This window comes from Corvus cornix, chromosome 10 (genome assembly GCF_000738735.6).
Source record: "Corvus cornix cornix isolate S_Up_H32 chromosome 10, ASM73873v5, whole genome shotgun sequence".
Classification (NCBI taxonomy): domain Eukaryota; kingdom Metazoa; phylum Chordata; class Aves; order Passeriformes; family Corvidae; genus Corvus; species Corvus cornix.
The window spans coordinates 7,464,740-7,488,442 of NC_046340.1; the positions used below are offsets into that span (position 1 = coordinate 7,464,740).

The 23,703-nt window shown below is 42.9% G+C and overlaps 1 protein-coding gene across 2 annotated transcripts in view; it reads left to right on the plus strand.

Annotated features, from left to right (window-relative positions):
* The first annotated feature begins 9,295 nt into the window (after positions 1 to 9,295).
* Positions 9,296 to 23,703, plus strand: part of MCTP2 (multiple C2 and transmembrane domain containing 2) — a 128,261-nt gene continuing 113,853 nt past the window's right edge. The window contains exons 1-4 of one of the 2 annotated variants that reach the window (XM_019280997.3): positions 9,296 to 9,603; positions 14,643 to 14,735; positions 15,354 to 15,528; positions 16,947 to 17,025. The gene's annotated coding sequence lies outside the window, so the exon portion shown is untranslated. Of the gene's footprint in view, positions 9,604 to 14,642; positions 14,736 to 15,353; positions 15,529 to 16,946; positions 17,026 to 19,509; positions 19,552 to 23,703 lie in introns of those variants that run through there. The other variant, XM_039557864.1, reaches the window with a different exon arrangement.

Genomic DNA, 23,703 nt, shown 5'->3' on the forward strand with positions numbered 1-23,703 from the left:
GGAGTTTGCAAAAAAAGCTCTGGACTGCCTTTAGAGATGCAGCCTTTCCTGGAGTATCTGCTAAAGCTGTGAGAGATCTGAATTAACTTACTGGGTGCAAAGCTGTTAGAGCTGGGGCACTCTTTACAGCCCACAAAACATTTGCAGCTACTTCCCCACCAAGTCAAGTGCTCAGTTTTGGGTTTTTTTGGTTGGGATTTTGCTTTTTGTTTTGTTTTTCAATCAGCCCCTGGTTGCTTCCACTCCTCCTGCTTTTGCTGTGCTGAGATTCAGAGATTCAGCTTTTTCACAAGCCTCGGGGCAACTTGCCCCTACAGATCAGGCAGGTACAAAGACTCCTCTTGAAAGTCTTGTCCTGCGGGTCTGCATCTGTAAAACCTGGCTCTATAAAACTAGCATCTGGGTATGGTTGTTCCCAGCATAGGATAATATACGAATATATGAAGTCAGGAATTTCAGTGTTAGTCCTGGGTGTGGATTTGCCACTCTGACTCTTTTTTCTTTTTTTTTTCAAGGAGAAGATATTCTTGCTTTATTTCCAGAGGCGAGCCTTTCCAAAGTTGTGAACACAAGAGCTTGCCAAATATTAGCTTTCAAGGTTTTAAGTCGCACAGTGTTTACTCGAGTTACCTCTTCTTGAAGTCTATATAAAGAGTCATGTTTGCTCAGGCACACTCCTAAAAGCCCCAAGACATGGCTCTGGAAGGAGGTATGCAACAGCAAATGTAAATATTGCTGTTCTTAAAACTGGAAGCCCACTGAGTAATCTATAGAAGGAAATAGTAACATGAGGAAAAGGCCTTAGATTTGGAGGAAACTTTATATGATTTGGAGGTGAAGACTACACAGCAGTACCTGGAATGAATAAAATCCAGACATCCAGGGATACTGTAAATACAGCTTCTCTTGGCCAGGGCTTAGCCCTGCAATCACAGCTGCTCTCTTCTGTTCCCCAGCGTTTCCCCTTGCTGTCACCAAGGCAGCATTTTCCCATACCCCAGCCTCTGAAGCAATTGCTGGGAACAGTTTTTAGGGACTTTGCTGGCCAAACTATGCTGGCCTCTTGCTGTGGGACGACAGCTAAAACCAAACTATTTGTTGTACTTAGCCAAGTGATTCCCTCCCACCTTTTGTCAGTAACTGGTGTCATTTTTCTGAGAAGATTGTGGAAATATGAGTTTCAGGTGCTCCGTGATATGACAAACAGGAGAGGAATTTTCATGAAGAAGTGCCTAGATACAGTGCAAATAAAGAAAAACAATTGAATTAAAATTCAACCGCAATATTTACCGGTCTCCCCACCTGCCTGTATATGCAGGTATGCTGAGACCAAACTCACATCATGTTTCCTGCAGCTGAGACAAGTGAGAAGAGCTCTGGCTTGGCTGAGGAGAATATTTGCCCTTGCCACGCCACTTTTTCTATGTACCAACAGGCAGGCCACCGAATTTCCACTTCCTTTCCTCCCTCTCTGTACATAGCTATCATCAGCCTTCCCACAGCAAGGGCAGGAAGTAAATAAATGGAGCTGCACCAGAAAAACCCTGTGCACGAGTTAGTGCAGAATTATTGCACTTATCAGTGTATTTATCTACCGCTGTGCAGCCTCGATGAGTGAAGGATTGCTGCAGGGCTGGAGGCAGCGGGAGCAGCTGCGATCCTGCATCCTGCAGATGGATTTATGGTTTCCCGGTGCCATCTGCTGGCACAGAGCTCGCTTGTGCACGGAGCCCTCCAGCTCCTCTCTCCCTAAGCAGATGCTTCAGCTTTCTGCAGATGGTGTAACCCCGATCCACCCTCTCTGGGTGATTTCTTGGGCTTTGCAAAGCAAATGCTCTCTGCAGCCAAGCACCGGCAAAACCGCTCTGCTCATGGTCCCTCCGGGAGTCTTGTTCAGCTGGGAGCCCCCTGGGCTTTCCACCTTTCTCCTGCTGTAACGCTGTCTGCTCCATGGGAGCAACCTCAGATCCAAGGGGAACTGCAGTCGGAGCTTTTTGCATAACCTAACAGGCTAAACTTTTAAATCCATGTGGTTTTGAGGGGGAGAGTTTGTCTTCAGTGTGGAGTGGTACCAGTAATAGTGCTGAGGTAGGGCTGTAAAAATACTGCTGGAAAACTTTCGGACTGATGGGAGCTTGATTTTTGTAGAAATCTCTGAAAAAAGAAAAAATCCCACAAAATTAATATCCATGTGTTAGAGGATGTAGGGAAGTTTGTCCTTTCTCTATCTTGTGAAAGGGATGTGTGGCAAGCAAAGACGAGCTGTGATAACAATATTAGATGGTGATAGTCCTTGGCTTTTGCTGTTAGAACTCCAGATAACCCGGTAGAGCTGTTTTTGTGCTTTAAATTTGCACTTCTTATGCTTTAAATTTGCACTTTAAATTTGCATTTTTCACTACCTCCATCATAGCATCTGCTCTGGGATGGTGTGTGCTGCAAGGGGACCAATCTCTTTATCTTCCTTGCTGCTGGGAAGCACATTTTGGCGTGTGTCAAAGTCCTGATGGTGCCCATGTGCACTGCATGAGCCTAAAGACAGGACGTGTGTCAAAGCCAAGTCATGAATTCATTTTTAAGTTCTCCATTTTTTAGAGGCAATATATCATTCTGTGTAAACACCACATTAAAAAAATATATAAACTTGCTTCATGCCCCTTGCTTTGACTTCAGTTCAGGTTTGCCCTGGGCTTCCCTTATTTCTGCCTGTGGGGAACTTGCACCAGTTAGCCACAAATGAAGTGGAGTTTCTGACACTTAAATTCTGGTATGTCAGGAGTGGGTAGTGACAAGACTGAGCAGGGATCCGTGTTAGCATGTTTGCAGATACGGATCAGAGGTTTGAATTCCAGATGACATGAGGATGAATGAAGAGGAGAAATTGCTAATCAAATTCTCCAGGGCTGCAATGCAATAAGCCAGGGTAACTTGATGGAAAATGTAATCAAGCCTTCTAGTCTGTTTTTCAGCTACATCTAGGCTTCAATTTTTCAGCCTTTATGCCTCCCTCTCACATGGATTTTAAAAGGAAGGAGGATGTCTGTGAGGATCAATGAAGTAATTTAGTTTTACCAAGTGAGTCCAGTAATACTGCTGGACCAAGCTTCCAGAGATTTCTTCCTCTTAATTGGGGAAATAGTGTAAAGAAATTCTCCATCTTCAGACCATTACTAGTATAGATAATGCCAAAGCAGAAGCATAACCTCACAGTGAAAATTGATTTTTTCCCCTTCATTGGTCAATAAGTGGCTAAATTTGAGGGTTGTTTTCTCTATCTTGCACATATATAAATCTGCTTTTCTGAGTTTCAACACCTGATTCTGTGCTGGGGGAAATTGGTACTTGTGTTCACTGTCATGTTTATCAAAATGATGCAAACTAATACAGAGTATTTATCAGTAAAACGTGTTCATAGACATTATAATGGACTGAATGTATTTTTTTGAGACTACAGGATGCAAAAAATACTGCCCTCACATTGCTGGGTGAGGGTGTGCCCTTGATTAGAGACTTTTACTGGATGCAGAATTGCAGATATTCTGACATTCCTGCAGGAATCTAATTTTGCCTGAAAATAAGCGACATAAGCCACTTGTGTAAGAAAACAGAGGGGCTGGAATCTGTGATTGTAGCCGTGGAGCTGTCAGAGTTGCAGCATCTTGCCTTGAGATCTTTGCTCCCAATGGCCACAGTGCGGCAGCAAAATCCAAACAGGCTTCCCCATCCTAAAGCAGCGTCAGGAATGAATCCATGAGAGCTTTAGCCCACGCTGGCAGGTGTTAATACTTGACTGAGCTAAATCCTGCCGCAGGGAAAGACTGATGGGATTCACCTCTAGCAGTACTCGATTCCTTTTGTGCTTTGCTCCTGGAGGAACTGGACTGGGTGGGAGTGACACAAACTTTTCTAGACACTTCTAGTAAGTTTTAGTTGAGTTGCATGGTTTTTCGAGGAAATTAATAAACTTTTTTTTAGCCTCTCTCTGAGGATGAATTAAAGGCATAGCAGAAATCAGTCTGGCTTTGGAGCATATGTGCTTTACTTCAGTCTTGTCGTATTGTCATTACAGCTTCAGGGTCCTGTTAGAGTCTACAAACACAGTATGAAACCATCCCCTAACCAATCCTTGAAGCCTGAATAAAAAGCAACAAGGAAAGGACCCTTCCATTACAGGTAAATAATAAAAGCATGGAGGCAAAGGAAAACTTCCTTTTTGTGGCTAAGGATTTCTCCAGGGACAACTAAGAAACCTAATCTTTTTAAAGAGCCTACTTCCCTCAGGATGAAGTCTTCAAGTGTTTGAATGCCTCTTGCCTAAAACTGCACTGGAAATACCTTGGGAGGTGACTGGAAAGCAAAGTTTTATCACAGGCCTCTAGAACTGTATTAGTCCTGGTTCCAAACCCACTTGCTGCCCCACGGCCTGAGCCATAACTAATAAGCACGGACAGGGCTGAAAGGCAACTAATCATTTATTATAAAAGAAAAATAGTGCAGTTCAAAATGGATTTTTGCCTCCTGGTACAAAAATCTTCATAGTTTCTCTGTTTGTCTAGAAGGACAGGAATTTCTTTGCAACCAGAAGAAAAGATGTTGGCTGTGTCTGTAGCGTGCCCAGCTCAGCAGAAGGGAAATGCTTGTTCATTATTTGCAGCCATAATTAGGATAGGACACTAGTTAAAGGAGAAGCTGTTTGCTAAGCAATCACCAAGTGAGATATGAGGCTCTGGGAGCAGCATGGGAGAGCACTTGCTTGAAGGAATGTGGTCATGCAGGAAAGCAGGGCAAAGTACCACCGGATGGGTGAACTCTGAAGCAATTTTTTTTGCCTTCCTCATAAGTGGATTAGAGACAACCTGAATATCTTCCTCAATTGACACCATTTCCTATAGATGGAGTAATTTACTAGTTTAAATAGGAAATAATGTAGTACAATTTGTTGAAATGACTCATCAGATAGAGTTAGGCTGATTCAGCCCTCTGATTTATGCCTGTCCTGTAGGAAGGGGTATCGCAAGGTGCAGTCACACACGTGCTGTACCCCCAGAGCACAGGCTGTCACTTTTGGCTATACCTCTTGCAAATCACCAGGCACCTGTTTAATACTTTTTTTCTCTTGTCTTTACAAGTTTGCCAGAATTGAGGCACAGATCTGTCAGAATGATGTGGGTGCCAAGGAATTTTATGGAGAGATCATCTCAAGTGGGATTGCAGGACAACCAGGGCATCAGGCCCAGCCAGCACAGGCTGTGAAGGGCAGGTCCTGCTTTACCAGCCTGATCTCCTTCTGTGACCAGCTGACCTGCTCAGTGGATGAGGGAAAGGGATGTTGTCCACCCAGACTGTAGTAAAGCCTTCAACATCATGGTGGGTTAGTGGCTGGAGTCAATGATCTTAGAGGTCTTTTCCACCCTTAACAATTCCATGGTTCTACAGCTGAGATGTAGATAAATTATCTTGCAGCTTAAAACATCTGGATGCAATAAAGAGCCTATTGCAATTTTAAGCTTTTCTTTTGCTCTAACCATTTATTATAAATGAAAAATAGTGCAACCCAAAATGGATCTTTATGTTCTGGTTCATAAATCTCTATGGTTTCTCTCCTTGTCTAGAAACAGGAATTTCTTTAAGGTGCTGTTGATCAAAATTAATGCTTACCTGTCTTCGAGGCTGAACACAAGGCTGGAACACTGGCACACCCTCTGCAGACTCCTTATGGTTTTCCACTATACTTTGCACATGAAATGTTCTAGCATGAAATCTGTAGTCATTTCACTGCAAATAGCTTTTGGAGGGCTACTCTGACCGTGGAGATAACCCTGGAAGGTAGGTATATTCTTTTGGAGAAAGGAATTAAACACAATCCTTACAACCCCATTCCTAGGCAAGCCTGATGAATCCCTGACCAGCCTCTTGCTGTTCTTGGGAAGGTACAAACACCTCTACAGGAGATGGCACCAACACTCTGGACCTCACCTGATACATTTTCATGCATCTCACTGTTTTTCTTCCTCTTCTAAGTATACTCTTAACCTCTATGATAAATCTTTTATTTCCCTCCCTCAAGTGGTGGTCAGACTTTCAGCCCCCTCAGCACGATGCCAGCTTTGGAGCACAGAGGGGTTGCGTGAGCTGTCCTTGCACCTCCCTTTCTCCAGGGCCCGGTTCCATCAGCTCAGTCTGTGGTTGGGCTTTTCCCCTGAATGTGCCCAGATCCTGTTCTTTGGTGTCATTCCTGCTTGCACATGCTCTCTGAACTTTTGCTGGCTGTTTGCATAACCGCGAGCATATTTCCTGGCTGGCATGTGGCCCTGGGATCTGTTTATGAGCAGTAATCCTGGATGGGGGTGAGTTGGTGTTCAGAGCTGTGGGCTTGTGCTTCACATGCTCTGCAGGGTCTCCCAGGGGCTTAACTCCTTGTCTCATTTAGTCACCTTGTGATTTAATTTCTGGCCTCTCCCCCACCCCAAATATCACAGTACTTGGAGCTCGTGCAAAGATAAGATTCCCAGATGAGATCCCGATGAAGTTCTGAGGGAAAGTGCCTGGTACCACATTGCCTAGTTCAGTTCCTCTCAAAAGTTTCTGAACATTATCCACCTTCTCACCAGGCCACTGTAAACTGAGACTGTCTTGAAAGCCAAGTTTTCAGGATATGGAATCATTTATGGAGTCTGAACAGTAGCAATGCCTCAAATGCACTTTGAGCTGAAGCTTTTGATATTTCTGTAAATCCATTTGTTATCCATCTGATTTTCAGATTCAGCATTGATTTCTTGCAGAATACAATCCTCCAAGCCATCGATCTATTGAGTATCAACTGATCACCTTTAGTGTCTCAAGCAAGCCAGAAGATTATTTCTTTGCTTTTCCTCCTGTCTTTGCCATTTCTATTGTTGACACTTAATGGCCATTCAGTAATAGGGCTACACCGCTGCACTTTTCTCATCCACTGTACCTTTTTTCTCTTCTGTCATCGGGCCTGCTCTCTCCAGTGTTTGGACCTTCCAGCTCATCTGAGGGTAAAACCTGCAGTGCAGCCACAATGGAGGAGCGTTTCTGTGCTGCTGAGACAAGGACAGCCTAAGCCCATTTGCTGCCTGCACACTGCAGGAATGGCCTTCCTTGCCAAAAATGTAGAGGTAGCCAGAAACCAGCTTTGCCAATGGCTTTGGAACCTCATGCTGGAAGATGCTTCAGGTGTGTTTCTATTTAGCTCCCTCATGTAAGAGTGGTGCTGTTCTGAGTACTATGGCATAAAGTTCCACGGTAAAGAAAGTGGAAGAAATGTGGTGATGCTAATTATATAGGCTAACAAACCTTTATAACCTTACTTAATTTGGGTATAAAGCAATTCCTATGCAAGACAAACAAATGGAGAATCTGAGCTTTCTTTCCATAACAGCTATTTCTTTTCTGTAGAGTTCAGATGCTCTGACCATTTAAAAATGGAAATACAGTTAATAGTGAAAACATGTATTTGACACATCCACTTATACATGCAACAGAGCCCATGGCTTTCTATAACCAGAAGGAAATAAAATTCTATAACAAGGCTGTGATGTGGTTTCTCTCTGTCAGAGAGAGGCAAAGGAAGAGAGGGGAAACATTCATTTCAGGGGGAGGAGAAGGAGAGACTTCCATCAAGTCTGTCTTGTGTTGTCAACACTGGAGAGAAATATTTCATGCTTTTCTATAACTTTACTAAATCATATGGGAACATCAGGCTCTGAATAAAGAATAGCATGGAGGAAAAGAATGACTCAAAAGTCGATCTGTCTTACTGAAAGCACAGCTAAACTCTGGGCACGCACTATTCCTGAAACTGTTTTCCCTGCTCTTAAGGTTTATCCTTGAAGTCTCTGACTTGCAATAGCTATTGGAGGAAATGAATGTTGGAGTCTGTACAGGATGTTTGTAATTCTTCTAGTGGTATAAAAATAACTTTCCCAGTTTTGATTGAGTCCTCATAAAGATCATTTTAGGTTTTTGTAATGAAATTTGGCAAATTCCTAAAGATATTTTCTATTTAACTACCAGTCTTAGAAACAAGATTGTCAGTGTACATCATTGATATATCAGCTGTTAAGAGTGATAGACTTGTAAAGAAGCAGCATTTTCCTTCATTCTTAGTGTTGTAATTTTGAAAATCAGTGTAGTAATCTTCACTTTTAGATTACACTTCATTCTTTGCTCTGGATTTTCCTTTTTTTTTTTTTTTTTTTTGAAGTTCAGACTCTTAAAGGAAGTTTATTTCCTTCTGGAAATATGACACTTTGATCCTTTAAATAAAATAGTCCTAGATTTCATTTCTCTGAAAAATAGTGGGACAAATTTGATACCCATGCAAATTTTCACTATTTCTTCTAAAAGCACAAAAAGTGGTGGTTGTGCAAGAATTGCTCTTTGGATAGGCCACAAATTAGAGCCAGTCTGTAAGATTTAAGAAGGTTTATGCTGTATCAGACTTTCTCAGCATTTCCACTCCCTCTCACAAAGGTTTAAAGGTATGTAAAATACAGCCATGTGAAATATTCATAAAGGCAAAAGAAGCAGTAGCCCATGTGGGTTTGTTTCCCATGCATTGAGAACCAAGAAAGGGAAATGTTTTCACCTTGCACCATTTTTAGGCAGAAAAATTCAACCCAAATATTAATAAACAATTTTTAGAAAGGAAATTTTCCTCAGGTGGGAAGTGATTTGCTTTGTAAGAATCCCCACCTGACCTAGTTAATCTGCTCTGTCTTTGGGAACCAGGGCAAGACCAGCAATTCTATTGAGAAGGTGTGAGCTGAGGAAACCATAATGAACCCTATGACATGACCAGTGAGGTGCTCCCCATAGAGCTGAGATACTGGAAAATACTCCTGTTCCCAGGTGATCCAGGTCACATCTCAGTACTGGAAGTGGTTACCCCATTGGAAGCTCTGGCAGAGGGAGCTGATCCCAGGTGGGCTGAGCTGAGTGAGTAGCAAGGTGCAGGAGCATCTGAAGGGAGCTGGGGGGGAGGCAGAGTCCCCTTCTGCTGACCAGACCTATTAAATGAGTGTTTAAAAGGCTGTTCATGCTCAACTTCGCTTTCACAGCTACAGAGGAGAAGGGTTCAGGCAAACCTGATTGTCAGCTTGTGTCAGCCAAAATAGCCACTCAAATTTATGCAACCAGTTCAGGTTTTTCCAAGTGATGCAAAACCAGGCAAAGTGGGAGAGTCTTGCTGAAACCCAGGGTTTCCAGAGCTGAATGAAAAGCAGAACTCACAAGCCAGGCTATTTGGGAAGAATCTTGTGAGAACTCTGGGAGAAGAAAAGGCTCTAGAATAGTCTTTTGTCTCCTGAGAATGCAATTGTTTAGCAAAAGGCGGTGAAGGGGGCAGGAAGATCCGTGTTGGGTGCTTGAGTACAGGATGAGAGGGAGTGGGAGGGTAACCTTAAAGGCATCTCCTAATTAATGAAGTTCAACTGCACCAGTATGAAAAGGCACTGTAATGTTTTGCACTAACTCCCCATGTGCTGTCCCAGAGCAGTGGAGCTCTCTGTTCCTGCATGTCCCCCCATGTCCTGGATGCTTGAAGCTGTGTCCTCTCCCTTCTGCCAGGTGGAACAGGTAAGTGTTTGGGTGCTGAATACATGCTCATTTCAGGGTTTTGGTTTTTTTTGCTCAGAGTACCTTTGCTTTTCCATCAGGATTATATCAGTCTTGGAATGTGTCTTCCCCATCTAGTTATGGAACATTCTGGAGTATTGGCCACAGGCAGAGAATTGGTGTAAGGGGAGCCAGGCTGGGCATGGAAAATATTTCAGGGATTGCCCAGAGAATATTGCTCACTTTTGGAGGGTTTGGTACCATTATTGGCATGGACCTTTAGAGTCTCTATTCTAATGTGGCATAAGGGTCTGTTTTCAGGGACTATCTACTATTTTTACCCAGTTACTATCTTCATGTTTAAAATATCTTCCTGTTAAAGGAATCTATAAGAAGATAAAATATTCTTGATGTTTTTATCTGATGTTTTTCTGCAGAACTCTGTTTTCTATGGCTTGTGATCTCCTATGAAATTGATGTAGGTTGGTCCTAAGGTACCAAGGGCATTTTGTGGCATCTGGGATAGCAAGTAAAAATTGTGGACATCCCTCTGGATTGTTCTACTATTCTAGGGTTGCTTTTGACTGCAAATCTTCTTTCCTATACTAAATTTTAAGGTGTTTACTGGTGGTAGGGTGAAGAACTTGTACTTTACAAGCAAACAAATATCTGTTTCCTTTTCCCAGTACATACCCCCTTTCTCCCCATGGCTGCCTCTCTAACTCTCCAATTTACTTGCATGTTTTCAAAATAAGAGTCTGGAAGGATTCCCAGTTTGCTCCACTTAGGCATCATTGCAATTATAATTTCACATTTGGCCTTCAGCAGAACACAGTGTCTCATCTCTTAGAAAGGAATATTCATAGGAAAACAAATAAAAGCACTCACCAGCTGGTGCCTGGTGAATTATACTGTTCGAAGTTCAAGGATATTGAGTATAGTACGTGCTGATTGGCATTTATGTGGATGTTTGACTGGCATCATTTGACTCTTTCTAGCACTAAATTCAGGCAGATATACACCAGTGTAGTTTTTGTTCTGCGGTGTGAAAAAGATGTTTAAGTTCCCATCAACTTGTTCCCAGTAGAGACTTGATTTGCAAATGGTCTGTGTTGGTTCCTCTCTTCCTTGATCCCACAGAATTGCTCTCTTTAGTCCTTCATAAAACATAGGTGGAGGCAGGCTGTAGCAGCAGCTGGCTGCCAGGAATGCCTCGACTGCTGTGTGATTCCAGCAAGGAGGAGATGTGGTGTGATTTGCTTGCCTGCTGTAAGCCCTTAACCTATTTTGTTACTGCTGGACAATTCTCCCCCTTTCCTCCTCCTCCTCCTCTCCCATCAACCAGAAAGTGGCTTGAAAAACTGCACAGGAGGGTTAAAAGGAAAGTAAAATGCTCTGGTGTTTTCCCCTGGTGTAAGAGGAGTCGTGTCACAACTTCCTTCATCGGCTGCTAGATCACAGCTTGCAACATGGAAATGCTGTGTGTGGTGAAAGAAAGTTTTAAAAGTTAACATGAGGGATTACTTTCCCCAGAACCTTGGGCGATTTGGAGCCCTGGTTTCCGCTGAACTAGACAAACAATGGAATTGCATCAGTCGTCTCCAGGATTTAGTAAAAATAAGATATTTTGGTGCTAAGGCTGCACTGCAGTAGTCGTAAAAATCCTGGGTTTTGAACAACCAAATCTCTCCCAACATGGCTGCTTAGTCTTTCTCAACACTAAATTATTTGCATCAATTGGAGACTTATAAAGAAAATTAACAACAAGATGCTTAAAAGATACATAATTTTGAAACATCTTGCCGTGTGACTTATAGAAATGCCATAAAAATTTATACATTATGCTATGCATTACAAAACCCTGTAAAACACCCACACTCAACGGGTTGTTTTTCTCCTCTGTTTTCTTTTGCTGTATCTTAGTTCTATGTATTGAGGATGGTAAATGTACAGACATAATTGGGTTTGGCCATTCTGCACTAAAACCTTCATTCATATCCCTATGCAAAGTGGAATATGCCTTTATTCCCAACTTATTAATGCCTGCCTATCTCTTATCAGCTGTGCTGAAGCTGGATGTATAAAGCACCTGGCTGTCAGCTCTGGCTGTTATCTAGAAACATCACTCAACTTTTAGTGCTCATTCACCCACCTGGTCCCTAGGTTTATATTTAAAACCTTTTGGGTTTATCAGGGAGGCAGGCTCAAAATACTTGTGTTATACATATTTATTTTATATCAGCCCCAAACTGCTAAGACAAGAATTAGGTGGTGTTTTTTCAGGCTGCAGTGCCATAAATCTCCAGACTGGCTCTTGTAGTTTATCTGGGCTGAATAGCTGTGGTGATCTTCCATAAACAACTCAGACATGTGGAAGATGAATTTTAACAAGTGCTCTCAAAGCTAAGTGCTACCTCTTGCTTCTACACCTCAAATTCACCCATTTTTTATTTTTATGTTATATCAGAGGCTGCTCTGTGCTTTTTTCCCCCCTAATTATCTACACTCAAGCTGAATTCTGTCAAACTCAGAGGAAAGGGAACATAGCTGTGTACACAGAGGTGGGATTTCCACCTGGCCTGACTTACGCAAGGGTTTAAACTCCCAGTCAAACACCTGGGCTTTTAAAGAGGAGGGATTTGAAACTTGTGCCTAGGGATTGTTTCATTTGGTTTTGCCTGTGCAAAAGGCTTTTGTGTTTCATGCCGTCTCTGTAAAATGCTCAACCTTGTTCTAGGAAAGGCTCCAAAGTAAATTAGAGCGCCCCAGGGGCTGTTTTAAATCATAGCAGCTGAGGCCTTACCCCAGCACGTCACGCTCCACCCTGTGTCTCTTCCACCAACACTCTCTATAGTAACCTCAGATCTTCACCTTTTCACAGAGAGAACTCTTTGCTTTGCATCACTGATAGGTTTTCCTAGGTAGGCTGGGAAATCATCAGATCTGATTCACAGCAAGCCAAGAGAATGAGAAGTAGAGCCCACTGGCCTTGCTGGGAAACAGTCAGTCACCAGTTACTGTAATTCAGTATTCCTGTTTATATTCTGGAGCACGCAGACTGGCGAAGTAGGAAAAACACAGCTAGAATAATTGCTCCTGGGTATTGAGCTTTCATTTACAAACATAACCACTCCTGAAGCTGCGACAATTTCCCTGAACTTCCAGCATTGTGCAATTGCCCCTATGCCTTCTGTCGGGTTTCCACTTTCCTCAGCTCTGACAAATACTGGTCCCTGACAGAGGCAGGGCAGGGAAATTGATGGATCAGTGGAATGATCCAGTACCAACAAATCCATAGTTACAAAAATAGACAGTTATTCTCATCATTTCCTGACACAATTTCCTGCCCTCCTCTCAGGCTGTTCTGAAGATTGCCTGGATGACAGACCTGCTTTGAAGCCTGTCAACCCCCTCTGCAGAACACCTCTCCTGTTAGGAATTGCTGTCTTGGAGAACAATGGCTGGGAGCAGGGTGAGGGGCTGTGCTGTGCTGTGCTGTGCTAGTAGCCTTTGATCACACCTGGCATGTGTCCAAACGGGGCCTGCTTGTGGGCACTGCTGGGTTTTAGCATTTCTGATCATATCACACTGAAGTATAGGAACTGTGCTTTGCTTGGGGAGTTTTATTATCCTTCCTACAGATTTAGTCATCTCCAGCCTTCTTGGAGCCACTCAGAACAGGAGAGGGATCTAGGGACTAGAGATGCTCCTAAACGAAGTAGTTAGGACATGTCTGCAGCAGCCAAGGGAGGAAAGTGAACGAGTTTAATTAACAGGGTTCTGATAGTGCAGTTTATTTTGACAGAAGAGGATTAATGAGATCTCACAGCTGCAGCCCTGCCGACAGGTCTGTGTGTGATAATGTTTGGCACGGGGGCAGTGTGCAGATGGAATCGGTAACCTCCTCGGCAAGTGCAGCTGTCCATGCATGGGAAGCATGATAGGCTTTAACAATTCCATCAAGACCCTTAGGGATCTATCTACTGGCGGCTCTAAGGATGTATGTGACACTTGGCCTGGCTTTGCAGGCTTGTCACCTTTAGCTTGTCATTCTCAAACTGTGTTAGGTTTAGTTATGATAGCTCTCAGCTCACCTGTGGTAATTTCTGGGTCTCTAATATTAAAAAGTAATTGAATTTAAAAGACTAAAGACTCCATAGGTCAGTGTTCTGTAAAACAAAGTCTGTCTATTTGCTCTTGGGATAACACTTGGAGAGCAACAGTAGGTGAGGCTCTAAGTAGATCTGTGGCCATGCCTACATGTAAATACTTGTTCTGATCCAGGAACTTTAATATTGAACAACTCATTCAACATCTAGGAGTATGTGCAAGACTAATATCCCTTCGTGTCAGTAGTTCTATGTTATTCTGATTAAACAATGTACTGGAAATATCTATTACCAACAGGGATGGGATCTGCTGTGCTCCAGTTCCAGGCTATGGATTTCAGCTTAGTGAGAGTTTTGTGCTATAATAAAGTGATAACCCCCCCCAAAACATGAAGAGTAGCAAAAATAAAAAAGCAAGTAGCTATTTTTCCTGAGTCAGTTGTGGGGAATATAAAGCTCGGGGTTTAGCTATCAATTATCAGAAAACATAGTTGAAAACTCTGCTGTGTTAAAACCTGTGTGTGTAACTATCTTCCTTCAGCTACCCCAGACCACAATTTATGGGCAAATGCCAGTTCCAACAGGCATGGTTCAAGGTGGGAAAATACTCTGTTGAATGTGCATTTTTCTGAAAATGGACATAAAGGAAAATAATACCTTACTTGATAGAGTCTGGAAGAGAGTTAAACTCATTCTTACATTCACTCCCAGCCCCATGCTCTGTTTTCTAGATCCACAACTAAGTCTGGAACACACTATTAATCTCTAGTTTGTATTTGTATCTTCTTCCCAGGAGGATCCCTTTGTGAGAAAGCAGGGGTAATGGTACACCAATAATCAGCTTTTAATAACTCTGTACTTGAAGGAATGGGGAGAGGATATTCAGGGAAAATTTTACAAAAATATTGAAAGACTGTTTTTTTTTCTTTTTTTTTTTTTTCATTTTTCCAGCCATGTGTTCATAACTTATTGGCATTGCCCAGATCCTCCACAGCTTGTGAGGTGCCAACCTCACCTATTCCAAGGACCAAATGTCTCACTCTGGTAAGAGCTTGGGGCTGGGAGCTGCAAGCACCAGGGGCCAGTTTTCCTTTTTCAAGAAGTACAAGCACAAAACCCAAACCAAACTCATCATTTCCTCCCCTACCAAACACTTTGATATTACTGGAAGGATCAAAATTTCATATTTTGTTCCTGACTGTCACTGTTTTGTCATCTAACCCTGAGCCAACCATCAAACAGAAACTTTGCTCGTATCAGCCTTTTTTCTGACAATACTTCTGAGATGCATGAGGATGCATTGATTAATGCTGGTAAATTCCTTGGAGATTCCTGGATACAATCCCTTATTTAAATCCCTGATTACACTTTTGTTCTACAAGTTGTCAGCTGGTCTCAGGAGCCCACAGATCCACTGCTCAGCTCTGCTCTACTCTTGGGATGAATCAGAAGCTGAATTTTCAAATGCTCTAAAAGCTCATTGTTTGCACAAGAAACAGTCCCCAGCATTGCTCCTCAATGGATTGTCAGGAAAACGACTGCATAGATTCTGAATTATAACTTCTGTCACAAAATACAGCCTGTTTAAATGGCTTTTAAAAGCTAATAATGAATCCTGAGTGGTTGAAACAATTGTCTCACATCTTTGTTCTTTCTCACCAGGTACAGCTGATGGAAATGTTGTCAGTGCTGTTCAAATGGTGAAGCTGCACACAAACACAGGCATGGGATTGAACAAGAGAGAAGAGGAAGCTTGAGGCTGTGATGGTTTCATTTCTTTGAAGTTTAAGCTCAGGTTTGCCCATGTGGCATTTCCTCAGTTCAGACAAAAAAAATGGTTAGTGACATTTCAGAGTAGAGAATCCAGCCCTAAAGAATGTATCACGCATTTAAGTGATAAGGTGAATCATAGTGATGTTAAGTGGGATTAAAAATATCTGGTTTTTCAAGGTAACCTGTTGGAGCTGAAAGCGAGTAGTCAAGCCATAGCTAATTATCATTATTTATTTATTAATTCCAGACTAGCAATGTGCTTAAGTCTCCTAAAATCTTGAGTGCATTTATTTGTGCAATTGCACAGAAAGGCTTAAACCTTGCAGTTGGCTTAGTTTGTGTTCTGGGAATGGCTGAACACTCAAAGACCTGGAGAGCAAGCACACCCTTGGTCCTGCTCCAAATTCTGCCTGTAAACCAGGTGCTCAGCTGAAAGGAAAATGAGCTGCAACTTAAGGACTTGTAATTCTGTGTCTTGGGGTCACCAGGTCTCTGGGACCCACTTATCCAAAAGAAATAAGACATAACTCTTGCAGGAGATTTCACTTTGGGGTTTTGAAAAGTCTTTATCAGTTGCATACCTGAGAGGGGTTGTGTCCCAGGCTCAGAAATATCCCAAGCAATCTGTCAAGCCAAGCGCTGTAAACACATCAGTAAAGCTGGTGGTGAACAGGTGGGTGCAAACAGAACAGCTCAAAATCCTGATAAGGCCATCTTCAAAGCTTCTGGTGGTGCTTCCAGTGAACACCTTCTACTTGTAGGTGAGATAAGAGGAGGAATTACTGACGAAAAGGAGTTTTAACCTACATAGCAGGGAAATTTAGGTTAGATATACAGAAGAAATTCTTTCCTGTGAGGGTGATGAGGCCCTGGCACAGGGTGCCCTGAGAATCTGTGACTGCCCCATCCCTGGCAGTGTCCAAGGCCAGTGTTGAAGTGGATGGGGCATTGAGCCACTGGGTCTCGTTAGAGCTGTCCCTGCCCAGGGCATGGGGCTGGAATTAGGTGAGCTTTAAGGTCCCTTTCAGCCCAAACCATTATATGACTGTTTTCTTCTGTGATTTGATCTCCCTGTGCCCCTGTGCTCTCATGTCTCTTCCTCATAATCCTGAAGAAGTGCTGCTGCAAACAGGCTGTGCAGAGGGGTGGGCTGGATATTAAAGCTTCACTTGCTGCCTCTCTGAAAGGTTGAAGCTGAACCTGTAATTAGGAAAGGAGCTAAAGCCATTATTTTCAGCAGCCTCACATGGATCCACATTGGCCAGCTTTTGGTAAAGGCTGATTAGGTCATTTTTTCTTTCAGCAGTCAGAATACAGGGTGAGAAAATGCAGGCAAGGAAGAAAAGTTGCGGTTTTTTTTTCTTTGCTGAGAAGACAGCTCTTCTTTCCCTTCTGAGAAAATGAGATATTCACACAAAAGATGAGTAGGATTTGATAACGCCAACTATGGTTCTTAATTATATATTTTCTCTTCCCTCACAGGAATTGATAATGACATCCTTAATAAAATCCAGAAGAAAAACACTTGTGTGCATGAACAGAAAGTGTACAGTGGCTCCTTGTGAGTATGGAAAGCTAACAAGAAATCTTGTTTAGATATACACATTTAAATTTCTCATGCTGAAATGCTTCTGTTTGCTGTATTTTTTACTGAGCCTTTTTTTTTTTTTTTTTGACAATGTGTTCTACAGGGGGATTTAATTAGTGCTCATCTTTAAGTCATACTTAATGACTTACTGCTATAATAATGCATATCTTGCCTCTCGATGATGTCAGATTACATTGGATATGTTCATAGAATACCCTCACATTGATGTTCTTGTGACATTTACAAAGTTTCACATTTCCCCTTCTCATCCCCTTAGCCTGCCAGTGATGTAAAGTTCCTATCCCAAGCATCTTCCCAGTACTCTCCTCCCTTTCTTTTCTTGGTTAGCAGTGAAGTAACAAAGAACTTGATATTCAGCATTCTGCAGCCTTATCAGCATCCTTAATACAGTTACATGATGCCTAAGACAAGAAAATTTCTCAAGCTAATGTTTTGCAGAGCCCATATTTGGGTAATCTTGTAACAGTTAATCAATTTATCTCTTTATTGCCACTAAGTTGTGGCAAGCTTTTCTCATTTGGGTGGATATTAGCTATGAGAATTTAATTTCTGTATCTCTTTCTCCTGTTGCATCTAAGGAGCACTTTTTTATTTTGGCAGAGGCACACACAAGCTGCTTCCCTTTGTTACTCCAGAAATCAGCAGCCACCTTTATTAGATTGCCTTTGGGCATGTTTACAGTTTTTTCTCTCTTGGCTGCAGCCCTTGATAAAACATGCACAGAACTCTATTTGATACACATTTTGTGGTATCACACACCTAAGAGAAAAGTATTTTAAAGACTTTTTTGCTTTAGTTCTAAACTTATCTAATTACCTGGAGCTGATATTTTTCTTGGTTTAGATGAAAGGAAGACAAAAACATTAGTGGCATAAGCTTGCCTTCTTCTCTGTTTTCAGCTGAGGTTGTTGATTAGTTTTCTGTTCTCAGCCAACTTCCCCTTAGATTTTTGATTGCATGAGCAGAGTAAAACTGTCCTATTCAGCATTTACACATACTTTGTGAAGGTTTCTGCACTTTAGGAGCTGCTGTATACTTATAACACTGTCTGCAGTAATCAGTGCTGTTGTTGAGCATGTGCTGGAACATCAGGATCTGGCCATTCAAACATGACCTTTAAATCAGGAGGCAAAATAAAGCATTGCCAGTTTTTTTTCCTGTTCCTCTAAAATTGCTCACGTGTTCAAGCAATAATCTCCCTGATGTCCTGAACTGATGGCTCCTGGTCCTCATTTTGTGGATCCATATGGAACTGTGCATAGGTGTGAATTCTTCATCTCCAGATCTTGTTGAAAGGATTGGAGTAATGGCTTTTATGTATGAATAATCGTTTTTATTTGATTGTTAGTGAACAATTCTTTGCACTGTGACAAACCCTTACCATATGTCCATGACAATTTCTGTTTTGCAATGGCACAGTGTGGTTGCACCACCAAGTTTCACTCAATGGTGAGAGATGGGTGTCACTACGTCAGCTACGCTCGTAGACAAGGTGTAATTTCTGATCAGAATGATATGCATGGAATGTAAATATGTTCCATCACCAAGCTTGTCTTTCCCCATCTCGTTGCTCTGCACCTCCTGTAGTGATACCACACTCAAGGGAAGTTGGACACTGCAGGTGGGAGTGGTGGCTGGGTGAGCTCCCCGGGAAGGTGTTTGACCCGGGGTGCTCCAGAAACAACCTGGCACTGCAGGTGCTTTTGGGAGGTGTTTGCCTTTCCACGCTGTGGCAAACTCATGAAGAAACATGCGTAGGACCATGTTTCGGCTGCAGCCATGCCAGGTAAGCATGTCACCTTACCCAATCCTGCCTCAGTTTCCTTGCCTGGAACGCGGCTGCAGTCCTTGGCTCCCTCGTCAGGCACCTGGAGATGCTGCCAATAAAACGTGTTGGGAGATGCAGCCAAGAACAAGTGTTACGTGGCAGCAGTGCTGCTGTTGATTATATTTCCCTTGGCCTGTCGCCATTCCCATAGCTTCCTTCCTAGCTCCACCCTCACCCAGGGCTCTCCAGGGCAGTGCTGCCAGTCCCCTGCCCTCTTCCACCACCATTCCCGATGTCCCTGGGGTTTTGGGTTTGGTGGGAGTGGGCGGTGGGAGTTCGGTGCTTTGCTCTTGGTGTGGAGTGGGCGGGCAGGATGCAGGTCCGAGAGGGGATGGTGATGCTCCGAGCCATAGGACCCGAGGAGGGACGCTCCAAGGGGATGCCCCAGGAGGATGCCCAGGGGAAGCGGTGCGGAGCGGACGCCGGCGGGGGCGGGTTGCGGGAAACCCCGGAGGTTCGGGGGCGGGCGGAGCGCGCAGGGAGGCGCCGGCGGCGGCACCGCCCCGGCAGGCGGGAGGGGACGGGGACGGGCGGCGGTGACAGCGGGCACAGGCACACGTGCCCGCCCGGGAGCGGGCGGCGGAGCGAGTCCCCGGCGGCGGGAGGCGATGGGCGGCTGCGGGCGCGGCGCGGCCCCGGCCGGCCGGCAGGTAAAGGGACCGCGCTCCGTCCTCCCTGTGCGCCGCGGGGAGCTGGACAGGGCAGCCCGGCGCGTTCGGGCCGGGTGCTTGTATAGTTTGGGGTTTTTGTTTTGTTGTTTGTTTGGTTTTTTGGTTTTTTGGTTTTTTTTTTTTTTGAGATCTGGCGGGTTTCGCCCGTTTTCTGCCATCTCAGTTGCTCCCGCTGTTTCGCTGTTCGTGCCTCCCCAGGCACCCCGCAGAACTAACTTTGCCGTGGGAGGCTCGGGGTTACTTCGCTTTTTGCTGCGTGTCGCTTTAGTGATGCTGCTCCAGGGACTCACACCTTGTGTGAATAATTCTTTTTGTTGCCGTTGGCGTGAGAAATTCTCTCCTTCCTCAGCCAACTCTCACTGAACCGATGCATCCCCATGTGCACTTGCTGACTGAAATTCAGTTGGTCGGCTGTTGACTTTGACTAAATAAATAAGCCACTTAATAGTAATTAAAAACAATCCCTAAACTAAAAACAAACAACAGAGTGGAACATTCACACAAGTGAATTGACATAGAGAAGTTGCTTTAAGGGTACTTTGAGGGAAAAGCGGTGTGTAAGGCGTAGTTCTTTTTTTCAAAAAGAGCTGTTCATGCGGTTGTAATGAGAAATAGTGTGAATTTTCATTGATATTCGCCTAGCACAACTATGGCAACTGGCAAGGATCCAGTTGGTGCCCGTAGTTTTATGATAGTCAGTTGCGTAAAGCACACTGAAAGCCGAATTGCTGCTACATGGCATTAAGAAAATAGAAGTTCTCACCTGGATATCTTACTATTAATTTACTGTGATTAAACTGTAGAATTTGTCATGTATTTTGCAGTAATTCTCAGAAGATGATACTGTTGAGTGAGTCGATTTAGCTGTCAGGATGAATGGGTGTATTTGGGTAATAATCTTACTTGTTTGATTTCTTGCTGCTGTTCAATGCCATCATAAAATAGCTTATCACAAAGCAAATAAACCTGCATGTGCTGTAGCCTGAAGATGGATTCAGTATGTGAAGTTTCACTTTGCTGTACCTGTGGAAAGAAAAAAATCGAATAGTGCAGATAGGAAATTTTCATTTTATTTCTTAAAATTTTTTGCACTTTTTAAAAAATAGGAGTGGTAAATTTTGTGCTGTTAAGACAAATTTAACTTTGATTATATTAAAGAAGCTATAGGATAGTTTGTAGATGTGTGGATTTAAGGTGTCAATTATAAACAAGGGCATGAGCAGGGGCATCGCTGTCAGTGACAGGAAGGTGGGTGTCGAAACAGCCCAGGGATTCCTGTAATCATCCCCTCCCGGGACAGTGTATGAGGCTGTAACAGTGCTAGAAGTGTTGCTTATCATGGCATTCAAGGTAATTAGAACCGTAACTGGCTCAATTTCACTGCAGGCTTTTTTTCCCCAGTGTCTTTTGCATTTGGTGATATAAGCAGCTGCTTTTGGACTAACTGCACCTCTTATTTGAACAGATGATTGTTAAAAAATGTACCTGCTCAGGCAAAAAAATACTCCTGGGGAGAATAGTGATTGCATTTTGGATGTTGAAGTTCATTGGGATTTGGGACTGTCTGTGGTGAAGCTGGAGTCCTGTTGTGTGTGTGGTTGGAGCGGGCTTGGAACAGGGGATAAACCTCACCCCAGAAGCTTCTTGGTTGCTCCCGCTGACATTTCCAGGCAATACTGAGTGTCTTCTTCTGCTCCTTTAGTCTACACTGTGCAGATTTGCCCATCTCATGTTTAATTTCTCATGGATAGCTGAAGGCTGCCATGAGGCCCCCACCAGTGGCTGACAAATTCAGGCAGGATGTGGGCACCTGTGCTGTCACTTTGTTGTGAGAATTTTGAGTTTTATCTGTTTGTTCACCATCACCTATACCATGAACTAATTTTAATATAGGGGTTTCAATTCCAGTCTCCCAAACTGCAGAGAGTGGGGGGGTCTCACCACCTCCATTTGGCTGGGGTCCCTCTGCCTGGGCATGGGGGAGAGGGAAGCTTTACCTCAGCAGAGGAGAGCAAAGCATGCTAAGTATGCTCTGCATTTCCTCTGTGTTGTTTCCACCCTTGAGTGGAAAATTGCTCCCAATTTCCTCAAATTTGGAGGATTTACATTGGCACTCTTCCCACATTCCCATTTTACTTCCAGTTGTACTTATTAGATAACATGCTTGCATAGAAGATTATTTATAAGAAAAAGAACATTTTTCTTCAATCTATTCCTATTTAACTTAAGCAGTTAAATGTTCCCTCGGTCCAAGGGACCTGTTTCTTAAGGCTTAACTGGTTGTTGCAGGATTGTGAGGATGTTGGAACCATGAGTGCCTTGAACTCTGATTTTAAATTGCATGTCAGCATAACAGCTGATCCTGAGTGCACCTCTGTTGCCTAAGCTGTTGGTGCTGTAAAATGAAGTCATAGAACCAGATGGAATATTCATATTCAGGCAATTTATGTGTCTCAGTATCAAGGCTTTCTTTGTGTATTCCACTGTGATCCACGTAAGGATTTAGTCCCCATCATCTTGTGTGTGAGGGTTCTAATGAAGACCAAGAATGATAAGAGAAACTGGGCCAAGTGTCCCACGTTAGATTGAATGATTGATCACCTTTTTATATCACTGGCAATTTCTGCCTTGGAGAAATTAGCTTGGGTGTAGCTACAGGTTTACCAGCATAGCGACAGACTGGGTTGACTACTGCGTGGGCAGATGTATTTGGTCCAATTTAGGGATCAGTAGTAAGGAATCCTCATTGATGGAGACTGTTTCTGTTAGATGTTCTCAATCTTCCCTGGATGTTGGGTATCTTGTGAGCTGCAAGGCACTGTGGATGTGCAGTCTGTCTGTCCTGCCCTGAGTGTGTCACCTCCTAAGGCAAACTTGACTTTTGGCACCCCTGTGGCCACGTGCCTCACTGTGCCAGGGTAAACACTTGCAGGAGTATAATTGTATTTACACTAACTCATCAAAAAGCTCCTCTGGAGTGATATAAAGGAGGGTCTTGCTATAATTTTTTTTTAAATATTTAGGAATTACAAATTTTTCTTAATCAAAAACTTCAGTCCTTTAAAAAGCTACACAGCCAGAGGTAATTTTCAAACCCTTTAAACTATTCTTTCAACTTAGAAATCACTTGGTAAAATATTTGTAAAGACTGTAGAAAATAAGATGTTAATTACCTTTTCTTGAAACACTCCTAGATGGTTTTGAACTTAGGTTGTTTTGCACTACATTATATATTCAGACAAATCAATTATCTTAGGGGAAAAAAAAGCCTGTGGTGTGTGCCAGTTCAGATGTTTGGATGGTGTAACATTAACCAGGTTCCTTGAATGAACCTTTCTTTCAATTAAGAGAGATCATTAGAGAGGAGAATGCAGAAGTGGGAACAATCTGAGTGATGTGGAGTAAACAGAGAACAATTATTTATAATTTCACATAACTCAAGATGTTAAAGAGGTGAGAATAAATGAGCAAGATTCAAAGATTTTTTTTTTCCTAAGGTCCTCTTCAATAAAAAAAAAAAATTCTTCCATAGCTAAATTATGCTTCTGCTTCACACAAGCATAATTTATCAGTGGAACTCATTACTCCAATGTCTTCCTGTTGTTGAAGATATAAACGAACTTTAAAAGTTGTTTGGCGAATTAATAGAGAAAAAGTACACCAGGGCTGTTAATCACAAAGATGCAGATACAATTTCTAGCTAAAGCAGCTCCTAAATCAGAGATTCCTGGAAACCAGGAGATTATTTTGCAGGCAGAATCACGGCATGATTTCCTGACCTTACAGTCTTTCCCTGAGCATCTGTTTTTGGTCAGAGTTAGAGGCAGCTTATTGGGCTAAGTGGATATTTGGAGTGATGTGATCCCCTTGCGTTCTGTGTGTGATGGAAATTTGGATGGGTTTTCCTGGGATCACTGCTGTTTTGTCTGGAATATTTTCAAGCAGGTGAACATTAGATGCAACTTCAATTTTCACACTTGGGGAAAAAACCTGAAGTAAGTTCCTTAAGTTTTGATTAACTGACTATTCATAAACATAATCTGTAAAGAACACAGATGGAGTTGACCTTTTGCAAGGCTACACTACTGCTGCAAAGCTCCATTGTAAAATAATTGGATGGTTGTGGGAAAA